This window comes from Vanellus vanellus, assembly GCF_965231255.1.
Source record: "Vanellus vanellus genome assembly, chromosome: 4".
NCBI classification, from domain to species: Eukaryota; Metazoa; Chordata; class Aves; order Charadriiformes; family Charadriidae; genus Vanellus; species Vanellus vanellus.
Window position 1 is genome coordinate 34186161 of NC_138909.1, and position 12423 is coordinate 34198583.

Here is a 12423-nt window from a genome sequence, read left to right on the forward strand (position 1 = left end):
GGGGGGGAGGAATCTTCACTGTCCCTTCAAGCCTTCCTCAAATTCTCAAATTCTTGATTTGAAACAGTTGTTCAGTTCCTCACAGTTCCTCACCAATGGCTCTCAAGCCCCTCTCAAGCTGTTCTGCGTCATGTCAAGTCTTGTTTTATTTTAACTATACAAACTCTTTATGACAAGGACTTAAGTCTATATTTAGAAAATGCTGCATAATGATATAGTGCTGTGTAAGTGTTTTACAATTTCTCAGGTGATCAACTGGCATTTTGGAAGTCACATACATTGTCCTAGGCAATGCAAACTATAAGGAAAAAAGAATCATTAATGTGAGTAGAAAACTGCTTCCTTTATACCTACTTTTTCCCCCTTGACTATTTTCAAAGCATATAGAATCACAATAAAATAGCTACACTGTAGAATCTCAATGAAATTCAAATGAAAGCATGGGAAAACAGATAGAAACTCAAATTCTCACACCCTTTTCCAATAGTAACTTCTTGCTTACTTTCTTCAATTAATAGTATCACCCTGAGGCCCTCTTAAACTAAGGCAACAAATAACTTGTGTATTACTAATATACATTTTTCAGAAACATCTTGCCCACAACATATTAAACTCCTTAATGCCAGGATGGGTAGTATTTTTTTTGGTTTGTTATTTTATGTCCCCCCCCCCCCCCCCCCGTTATTAAGTAGAGATCTGAGAGAAGATTTTAAAAGCTGTGAATTTGTGTTTGGATTTTACTGTACTAGAGCAAGTAAATGAAAGAAATCCTTTTTCTGAACCATTCGCTACTCCACATCTAGAACAGAGCGTAGCTTTCAAATGAAAGCACCACATCTTACCTTCTGACTTTCACAAAGAATATTTATATTTTATATATATATATATGTATGCAGTATTTACCCCAGAAAATTGATCCCTACGGTGTCTAGGGAATATTACATATCCCTGCAAGCAACTCACAGGATGGGTTAGCTAAAAACCTCATTCAAGTCTTACTAGTGCCCTGGTCGTCTTCATCTGCTAACACTCTTCATTTGAAACTATTATAGGTATAAATGATATGCGTCTCTTGACAAAGAAGATCAGATGCATAATCAAGTCATTAGGCCTTTAGCTATGCCACATAAGGTGGCTGTTTGCATGCTCTTAGCTCATGCCAAACACTAAATGAAAAAAGTTCAAACTAACTTTTCTGTAGATTAAAAACATACACAAGTGTATCAAAGCTGCAGATCTGACAGTCTAAGACAGCCTTGTAGCTTCTGGTTCTGATTTCTGCCTGTTAGAAGTTTGATCTACAACAAAACCTATAATTAACAGACAATTGTACATTACTCCCTTATTAAGGGCCATGAGCAAGTACTAAAGACTGGTGTGAAATTTGCTGACACCCTGTCACAGGCAGTCAGCCACCAAAAACGTTTGACCAAGATCAGGACGTTAAGATGAGGGCTTAGAGAGGATAGAGATTACCTTGTGACTAATGTGACTAATCCCTGAATTTCTTCTAACAGCCTTTTTGTGTTAGAGTAGAACAAAGGCACAGGACTGGGAGAACATAACAGCTGATTTTTCTTTCATTCCTCCCCAACTCTCCTCTACGTCTTTTTCTTCCTTCATCTCAGCAGATGCCCCAGAGTTTACCAGCTATAAAATAAAGAATAGCAGATTAATAGAAGCCATTTGTGGTGTCAGCTCTTAACAGCTAATTTCTCCATTCCTTTTACTTCCCCGCTTATCATCCCCATATGCAAGTTTTCTGCAACTCTCAGTTTTATTTTGAAATACAGTTTTTCCAAATCTTACATTCTTCCTTCTGCTTTCCCATTATTCATCAACTTCTGAATCTTTACAATCCAGGCAATCATTTTAACACCCCTGGCCTTTTTAACTTTTGCTCCAGGTGGACTTTGCAAAACCTCTAAATACCTTGTTTCTCACCTGATATTGTGCCCTTGCATAACGACCATTAGTACAGCATACGTGCCTACAGGTACAGAACTGTTTCTTTTCAGACACACTGAACTTATTCACACCAATTGTGTCTGCAGTGGCTTGACTGTTTTGAAATTCCTATTCCTATTCTTCTGGACTCTCAACAAAAAGCATCAAAAAGTACATGCTTGGTAACTTTTCCAAATCAGTCCTTGACAAAAAATAAATGCTGCACAAAGCAAACTAACAGATACTAAATGTATTATTTAAGAGTATAATCACGGCCTCATTAAAATCAGTAGCAGTTTTGCCACTAGCTTACAGGGCCACCATTTCCTAGAGCTTATAGCTGCTACATTAAAAAAAATTGGTTCAACGCACTAACAGATTAGGATGCTTAGGTCTTCTACCCACACCGTAATTGCTTCACTAACTATAGCTACAAAACGCTAGAGAAGTCACACAAAACATAACCACATTATTTTGCCACTCACAGTGAGAGCAGAGCCTGCCATCACCTTTGCACACCACATTCCTTATACCACATCTACTTTTACGTTGGGAAACAGCAAAACCCAAAGAGAATAGAAGATGCCTACATGGTTCTCCCATCCCAGGATCCTTGGCAGCTCATTAACCTCTAACAGAAGGAACGTATGTGGTGCAATTAGAATGCCTTTATAGAGTGCCTCTGAGACACATACAGGTATGCTTTCACATACTACATGTTTTTTTTCCCCAAACAGCCAAGTAGTCATACAACAAGGGATTATACCACAAAGTTTGCGCTTCTGTATGCCTATCGAAACTAACATTTGCATTACATTATACCTGTAAATGCCATTTCCTACAGATGTTGTGTATCCCAACAATACTTGCTTTAAATATAAAGAAATATTAAAAATTTAATATGCATTGATACTTATTACCTATAGCTACTTTATCAGTTTAAGCACATTTGATACCTTGCACTCACAGCTGAAGGCATGATCTGCTCTCAAGGCATTTCAGAGGTCTGTGAGCCTGAAAGAACGTACATCAACTTGTTGTGTCACTTTACTTTAAATAAGCATGAAGAAAGCCACATCATTTTCCCTACCGCCATTTTCCACCAGTCACCTCCCTTCAGCAATACAGAGAAAAAATATATTAATATATCGCCAGAAGAATTTGCTTACCAAGGCAGTTTATTAATTATTTCCAAATACTGCAAATGAAATTAGCTTGTTAGCACTTTCATCATCACTTTTAATATATAGATTAAGTTCTTATTTAAAGCTTCTGTGCTTTATTTTTCTTATCATTCTGACCAGAATAAATACTATTTTTCTTGCACAGGCTAAAGTAATAAGTATGGTGAGAATTAATAAAGAAAATGAAAGGCAATCTTACTTTTGGCAGGACTGTTATTCTATTTCCATATTACTTGTGCCACAATACGTTCAAGTTGGTCATCAAGAACCCAGCCTGCATACTTTAAAGTTGTAAAACCTGTTAAAACAGTCACCAAGGCTCCCATTTAGATCAGCAGCAGCTCTGCCGCTGGCTTAAACGGCCAAAGCTTCTCCAAGAATTGATAGCAAAACTTCACTCTTCTCCTCTCTCCTCACCAGTCATAATAGTAAAGAAATGAATACAAAACACTTTAAATAAATAAGTCAAGACTGTTCAGAAATATACCCCCAGTATAGAGACTGCATTAAATATAGCTAGAAGACACTGCAGAATTTGGAGCTACTACCTAGTACACAGAACAAAATACAAAGCACAAAATGCTGGTTGCTGGCAGAGGGGACAGATGCTGCCATTACTGCCTCCGCACAGCACAGCCCTCCTACCATGTTCTGGCTGTGCCAGGGGACTCCATCCTTCTCAGGGTCTGAGATTTTGCTGGCTAACCATGGCAGGTTAACATCATTGGAAGGTGACATTTGCACAAATGTCACTGTTTCACACGTTCTGCTTCAAATGACAAGGTTTAGACTACATCACAAGCAACACCCAGGTGAGGAACCTGTTGAATACTTCTATACTCTCACCAAATCTAAATCTCCCCGTACTGTACAAAAATCAGCAAATCACTTGAAATGTTGTAACGTGAAAATAGCAGCTCTCAAGAGAGCACAGCAACCTGGCATGTCAAAGAAGGAGCAGAAAAGAGGCCCGAAAACAAGAGTGAAAGAAGCAAAAACAGAGAAGAAAGCCAGAGCTGGAAATGCACTAGAACCAATATATTTTCAGAAGCAATTATTTGCTCTACCAAAATGTATAGGCAAAGAGTATCTTTTAAAGTTTCATATCAGTCTGTCACAACTGGTTCTTCACACTGGAAGACAGCTGTGACCCTCAGAAGCATTAATGACTGAGCTGGATCTCAAATTCCTGATATGCTAGAGCATTATAAAAAATTAAGTAGTATTTCCTTAAATAATGTAAAAGTGTCGTTACATTCTAGGAGTGCTGAACTGCTTTCTCTCAAACTTAACAACAAAACAAAATCCAGGAAAAGCTTTTTCTCCTAGACTGAAGAAAATAATCCGCTAGTAATTAGTCTTTATACTTAAAATGCTGCATAACTTTACACCCAAATCTTGCAACTGGATCTGCAGGAAGTTTCCACATCTATGCCAAATTATCAAAAAAAATTATACTGACACAGTTAAGTCATTGAGATAAGACTGTGGGACTTGGGATGCATATTCCAGTTCAACTGTCCTTCTCTGTCACCAATCAACTGTGTGACTTGAATGTAGTCACCGCTTCAATTTCCCATCTATGAAGAAAATAATTACGCAACCATACCTCAAAACTCACAAGGACTTTCCTAGCAATAACCAGGGCAAAAAGATAGTACCATCTATAGTCAACTTAGAATATTTGGATACAAAATCATCATCATTCAGATCTTATAACACACCCCAATAATGTATTTGGGGTTTTGTTTTGTTTTTTCTCTCTTAAGTTTTCATGCAGAATTACAACACACATGCAACAGACTAAAACACACATTTTAAAGATTTCTTGCTTTTTCCACATCCAGGACTCCTGCTTTTACTTATTGCTTGCCCGTGATTTCTTTTCCCTTAAGCTATCATTGTATTTTATAATAAAACAACTATCCTGTACAGGACAGATCACATTTCAGCTAAAAGCAGCAGACTTTGTAGGAAACATTAACATTTTGTTGCCATACAATGGAGAAACAATAAAGTCTTCAGTCACGGAGTGTGTGGGTTTATATTATCTAAGCCATACACTCTGCCATGTAGTGCAGTGAGAACAAGTCAAAAAGCAACAAATAAAAGTAACCACATGTTTAACTAGCAAACAGCTATACAGGTTTAATACAGTTGCATGTAAAATACATGGCTGCTTCTTCCATAATCTCAAAGTTAAAGGCCTTGGCCTTTGCTGAAGCATAGAAATATACATAAAACATCGCAAGTACAAACATACATGAAATGTTGCAAGTGCAAATCACACTACACGTTTTAGCTGCTTGTAAGTTCTGTATTTTACATGCCATCTCGCACAGCCAGCACATTCAATAGCTAAAGTCTAATACAAAAGTGCATTTACTTTATCAAAGTTTATTATCATTGCAGAAAAATGCCAAATAAATTCAGTAATGACAGAAAAACCTGAAGAAACTGCATAATTAATTCTCAGGAAACAAACACAGTCCATACTTGTTATTAGTTACGTACACATTTCATTCCGTGCTCCTCCCATTAAGAGCCCCTCCAACTGCAGCAAAACTACTTGCAAGGGGAAGACCTGAGGCACTGAATCTTGTAACAAGCAGTAACTTCTGCAAGATAGAGGATATAGTTCAGGTCTTCCCCCAGCAAGCTGGTAGTTATTCCAAAAATAAAGTACACGCTGCTTATTAATCTGACTTGAAGCGTCTCTAAGGTTTCTTCTCCATTAATACTTCCACAGACACACAAATGCTATTTCATCTCATGCTTTACTTGTATTAATCAACCTCAGAAAAACGACTGTGCAGCTTTCATTTGTTACCTTGCCTCAAAAGCCTGAAACACCTGGTAAACACAGCCTTCTTGTATTAGGATACCTCCAGAAGCACAGTGAAAACAATCCCGGAACTCCATGAAAAAGTCCTGTCTTCAGAACATGCGGATTTTTGTTTTTCAAAATCTACCATTAAGCTTATTTTGACAAAATACTTTTCTCAGTAACTTTTATCTGTGTAATTCACAACAACGCATAGAAAACATACATTGACTTATGCAGTTCTGACTTTCCAACTTCTGCAGATGGGCTAATCCAACAAAGCCATAGTATCTTCCACAAACCTGCGTGGAAGAGTAGAAATTTGTCAAGGTGGAGCAACATCTCTACACCTCTCTTGCAATTTATGAAACACTCCATCTAGCAAACAAAAACATTGCCAAATTTATTTTAAGTTATTCAACATCCAGCTATTAACTATAAAGGTTTATACGAGGCACTAGCCTTGAATCAGGAAAGAAAATTCAACCACGCACACACAGCTTACACAGCATGAGAGAGATCGTGCTCTCACACAACCATGTGCTTAGACCTGAGGATATAAGTTACAGAGGATGTTGAAAAAGCATCTAACAGACCTAAATACCAAACACTACCTCTTGTAAGGTTGATACATACCCTACATACTGTTCCAGGTCCTCCTTTTGGTACAGCTCCCCATGTCTATCCGCCTACTCAGGCCTGCACCAAGCTCTCCAGAAGGTAGGCCTTGTTCATGCCAAAGTGCACCAGCTATCCCTGTAATTCCTGCCAGGGACTACAGCCGGGGCTACAGGACTTCACTCTGTGGGATAACAGACAACTTTCCCACTGAATTAAATTCCACCACCAAACTGCCCAAGAAAGCTGCTGTACTCAGTATCCGTCCCAGCCAAACTGGGGAAGTTCTTCAAACTACAGGGACAGTTGCACTCCAGACTCCAATGGGTTAAAGGAATCCCAATTTGCAGAAAATATCCCTTGTTTGTATGAGACACTTTCAACAGACCCTGGACAGTCCTGAGAAGGAGGGGGAAGTCAGAGTCCCCCCCAGTAGGAATTCTTTCTCCTGAGACAGCGCTACCCATTTAGGGGATGCTGCTCTCCATTTGGGATGCTAGAGATGAATAATATCTTCAGGGTGAAAAGAGTCATCATCACATCTCTAAGAGGCCTTTCTAAGGCTAGTCCTTCCTCTGGGTTATTCCAGGACCGAGTCAGCCCTTCCCATTTCAATTTCCAAGAAAACATTCTTGAAATATTTTTTACTGTTTCTGCAATAATTGTCTGTCCTACAGCAACCTCAAAAATCATGGCTAAAGCAAGCCACTGCAGAGACGATTCCCAAAGCAAAAAAAAAAAAAAAAAAAAAAAAAGTATTACTAAAGTATTACTACTTTAAGCTACATAAATACAAATATTGCTGTCCTTTATACCAACTGCATTTGTTCTACAGAGCCACGTACAATGAGGAGTTGTAAAGAAGACAAGAACCCTCCTGAATGATTAGGCGCAATGTCTTTGCTATCTAAGCTTTTCCAGTTCATTAATATTTCACTTTTATATATTCCTCAGCTGCTTTTACAACATGTTCCTTTCTTTCCTTCTTAAGTACGAGCAAGGAGAATTGTTTGAAGTAACTAGTAGACCTTGCCTCACATCCCCACCTCCGTGCCCCCTGAGAGTTTAACACTTCAAGTGCAAGACACACTAGATAGAAACACACATCTGGCATAGAAAGGGATAAGAGGAGATTCTGAGTCTCCCTTCTAGTTACATTCAGCTATCAAGGTGTGCAATAAGAAAATAAAGTGTACTGCAGTTCCCCTCTATACCAAGACACGTAGTGTTGTCAATCTCTGAGGCGAGACGGAGACACAAAGCTGTAGGGGGTTCCCTTCTCTGTGGAAAAGCAGAACTACCCCGTTCCTCTGCAAGGCGACTTGATGCAACTTTCTTTTCCTTGCCAAGAGCAACGCCAACCTCTTTCAGCGAGGAAAAGCAACACCAAAACTACCGAGAGGAAACTCGGGATTTCCACGAATCTCTTCCATAACAAGCACTACCCATCGCCGTCTCCCCCACCTTTTAAACCTGCTTTGCCTTTTAGGAAAACGCAGGCAGCATCCTCCAGCTCCTGCCTCCAAATCCAACCCCACGGCAAAGGCCACACACGCCCACCAGTGCCCCGGCCCTACCCGTGCCCATTGCTGAGACCGCTTCTCCCCGTCACCCCTACAGCCTAACTGCACACTGCTTAATAAACGTGGGCTGAGGGAGGACTCAAAAAAAAAAAAAAAAAAAAAAAAAAAAAAGAGAGAGAAAACACACCAGAAACAGACAAAAACAGACCTGACCTTCCTCCCCCCCCCCACCTGCAGCAGCGAGGCCGGAGCTGGTTCACAGAGAGGGGTACACCCGCCGCGGCACCGGCTCCCTCCGCTGCCCCCCACCGCCGGCCGGGCCCCACGACGCCCCCCTGGGCCCCCCCCGCACCACCGCCTCAGCCCCGGGCCGGGCCACCCCCCGCCCCAGGTGACACCTGCGGGCGCCGTGCCCTGCCCGCCCCGCCACAAAGACGCTGGTGCCGGTGTGCCGCGTGTGTGCATGTGTCCCCCCCCGCCGCCACCCGCTCCCCGGCCGCCCTCGCTTAATCCCCGCCGCCACCGAAGCGCGGCTCCCGGGGAATCAGCAGGGAGCTGCGGCACCGGCAGCCCCCATCCTCCGCCGCCACCGGTCGGCGCAGGGCGGCCGGGAGCCGCCGCCCCGCCGGCGGGGAAGGCGAGGCCGGGCCGGGGAGGAGGCGGGGGGGAGCGCCCGTGCCCCGGGGGGCGACAGCCGCCCGCATCACCTCAGCACCTGGGTGACGGGAGGCGAAGCGGCCCCTACCGACCGCCCTCCCCGGGGGTACCCGCCCGCCGGGAAGTGGCGCCCCGCGGCCTGGCCCGGCTGCCCCCTGCAATACACCGGTACCGCCCGGGGGAGACGCGTTACCTGGGCCGGGCTCCTCCAGCGCCCGGGGCGCTCGCCGTCCACCGAAAGAGGGGCTTGGGGAGGGGGGACCCTCCTGTCCCCCTGCGGCGCCGCCTGGGGGGGGTTGGGTGGTTCCCTGCGTACCCCCGGCGCGGGGTGAATAATCCGTCCGGAGCGGCGGCGGCACCCCGGTCGGTCGGTCGGTCGGTCAGTCAGTCATGTTGCGGCCGAGCGTGTGTGTGTGCGTGTGGGTGCGCGGCGGGCGGATCGGCGGCGTGTGGGGAAGGAGGGAGGGAGGGAGGGGAGGCGGCGGGCGGGGGCGGGCCGGGCCGGGGCGGCGCTTCCGTGCGTGTGCCGGTGCGGTGCGCCTGTGCCCGCGGCGTGATGCGGGGCGGCCTCTGTGTGTGTGTGTCCGTACGTGTGGCGTGGCGTGGGGGTGGGTCGTCTGTGTGCACGCGTGCCGCGCGTGTGCGTGCCCGCCCGTGTCCCTGTCGCGTCCCCGTGTCGTCCCCCCCCTCCCCCGAGGCCGCGTTGTCACCTGCCGGTGCTGCCCCCCGCTGCGGCGGGGTCGGGGGGGGTCCGTAACCCCCTGGACTCAGCGCCACCGCGCGGACTTCCTCGGGCCGAGAGGCAAACACGGGGGGGGGGGTGGGGGTGGGGGTGGGGGTAGGAGGGGATGAGAAGGAGGGGGAAGTCCGAGTCCCCCCCCAGTTGGAATTCAGCGCCGCTCCGGTGTGTTTACACTCACCATCTGGCTCGAGGATTTGTATTTTTTTTTTTTTTTTTCCTCCTTTCCCGTAGGGCGGTGGAGCCGTCTGATTTCACTTCCTCATCCTCTTTTCAGATGCGCGTTTTGTAATTATTTTCCAGTTCGCTCTCCCGGCATCCCGGCCCTGGCAAGGGAAGAGAAGGAAAGGGAAAGGGGAGGCGGCGTTTAAGGAGTCCCCGCACCAAAAGCGGCTCTCATCCGTAGGAGCGGGAACCGTTCCTCGGGAATATTGGGTCAGGGCAGAGGTCAATTACGTGGCACTTAATTCATTACATTTACGTTCCCTATTCAATTCAGAAAGAAACGGTAAAACAGAGGAATAACCATGTTGTCTGCGACTGATGCTTAAGGAATACGACTGAGTTTTCTTACTAGGTTTTTTCCTTGCCAATTTATACAGGATCCTTCCAGCATCACGTACCAAAGTGAACTATCATGCCTCAGTAAGGGCATCATTTGAATAAAATGAGTGACGATTCAGGAGTGACAGGCTGCAGATACGAGCTCTGTCCCCTCATATGACAAAAAATAACATGCTTAACTGCATGCGCTGAAGAAACACATTGACTTTGCAGACCTAAGTCTCCATAGGAACAAAGTGTGTTCTTCATTCTGTCATATCATTTCTCATACTGAAACCGAGGGAGCGAAAGAAATTAACTATTAGGCTTATACAGGGAAACGCAGATCAGAATGGAGTCAATGAGAATTTTGAGTAAAACACATTTCCGCAAAATACAGCTACAATGTAACAGCAACAATGAGGTTCTGCTGAAGTTCTACTTAAGAATTGTGTGAGAGGGCAGAAGCAGTTCTGTCACCGTCACATTTGGCATGAAAGTGTCTGTCAATCTGTTCAACAGGTTCACAAGACTGTTCTATGAAGTGTAATAACCAACCCTAAAGGTATTTCTGTTTCTTCTCAGGCCAGATAATCAATCTAAAACAGACAAAATATTCTACAGTTACAGGGAAAAGTTTGACATATGCAGCACATGATAGTACCACAATGATGCTACATGGACAGAAACAGATTTTTAGTAACCCATCATCAACATTTAAAAGGCAAAAAATCTCATGTGAGACTACCTCCAGAGTAGGTGTTCATTACTGAAAGTACTTATCTTCACAATTTGGGGATTTCAAACAATCAGGCAGTAACCAGATCATTTTACTGAGAGCTTGTTCACAGCCCAGCACAGTGTTTAAGCGTGTACATTAACTCTGTGCACATGAGTTGTCTCAATGAAGACTGGGGTATTTGCCATAACTAAAATTATGGGTCCGCTTAGCCACTTTGTTAAGCTCAGGCAGCCTTGAAGTTAGAGGCAGAGGAATCCACGTTTTGCTGAATCAGGGTTTTCCCCAAGAGTCTTGCGTGATTTTCAAACACTGTCTCTCACCCTCCTCCGTTTTCCTTGTATTCAGCAGAAGATTCCCAGAGCCTCCTAATGGTTAACTCCGATTCCCCATCACGTTTCTATAAGCTCTCCTGCTTGCCGTTTTCCTGAAAGGTGAACCCTTGTGATTAAGCGGCACTTCCAGACAGACTCCCAACTGATGCTCCCAGTGAAGCCCACAAGGCTTTGATCAGCCCAGTGACACAGGCAGACAAACAACAGCCAGCAGCTAGAGATTGTACACAATAACGGCAGCTTTTCCAGCACTAAATTGCATTCTAGTGAACTGAGGGGAGGGGGGAAAGCCCTAAACGTTGTAATAAGCATAAGCATCATGCAATACCTGTTTTGAAGTGGGTTTGCTAACTGAGACCCCAGTAGAGGAACTATGAGAGGAGGAACCCTTCTGGCCACCACACCCTGGACCTGCCCAAGCACACGTAACCCGCTTCTCTTCTCCCACGGATTTCCTACTGGTATGGCCCCATGACTTCAGCAGAAAGACTCTCTGTATGACACCGTATTTCACCAAAATCTTCATTAGGTCTCACTAGCACAACAAAGCCTTAAGAGAAAACTCCAGATTCAGAGATGTGCAGATTCACCAGGAACAAGACATTCCTGTTGACTGAAAAATAGATGTCCTGAAAGTCACTACAGCTGACACGTCTGATTCCCTTGCATCATCTACCTGCTTTTTGCATGCCCCCTCAGTTTGTGTTTGTTCCTTGTTGCCTGACCAGTGATTTCACATGATCCCCTGTGCTTGATGCTGCCTCCTTCCTAATAAATAAGAGGGATATGTTGGGGTTTTTTGTTTGGTTGGGGTTTTTTTGTTTGTTTGGTTTTTTCCAAACTTTTATCACTCCCCCCCCAATGCCAGCGTGGGTCCATCCCAGGGTAGGCACATGGGGAGCTGAGGCATGTGGGATCAAATTGGTTTCGACAGCCACGTCCATCAGGGTTGAGCATGCATCGCTGTGTAACCTTTTTCAAGGCCTCAGCCCTTCAAACAGGCATCTCTCTATTCTCGAGACAAGACTTCAGCTTAGAGAAGTAGGTGCTAGTCTGCCTAATTCAACAGAGCAGACACTCAGTGGTTATCTGCACAAGTGACACTAACTGCATGGAGTTTGGGGCTGGCCATAACTATAAAACAGTCTTTTTGGGGTAAAACAGATTCAAGTCTGTTTTGTACGAACATTTTATGAGCCTCAAAGGAACCGGTTCTGGGAGGACACCTAAGCATGCCAAGGAGTGACTCATGACCACAGGCTGGGAGAGTAACCTAACCTTGGCACAGGGGTACTCCAGGACAGTATCCTAACA

The 12423-nt window shown here is 44.6% G+C and overlaps 1 protein-coding gene across 1 annotated transcript in view; it reads right to left on the reverse strand.

Annotated features, from left to right (window-relative positions):
- The window catches only part of CCSER1 (coiled-coil serine rich protein 1), a gene marked incomplete at its 3' end in the record, with an annotated part of 718149 nt that extends 708443 nt beyond the window's left edge, over positions 1 to 9706 (reverse strand). Inside the window, exon 1 of the mRNA XM_082482793.1 lies at positions 9674 to 9706. The remainder of the gene's footprint in view (positions 1 to 9673) is intronic.
- Positions 9707 to 12423: the final 2717 nt, after the last annotated feature.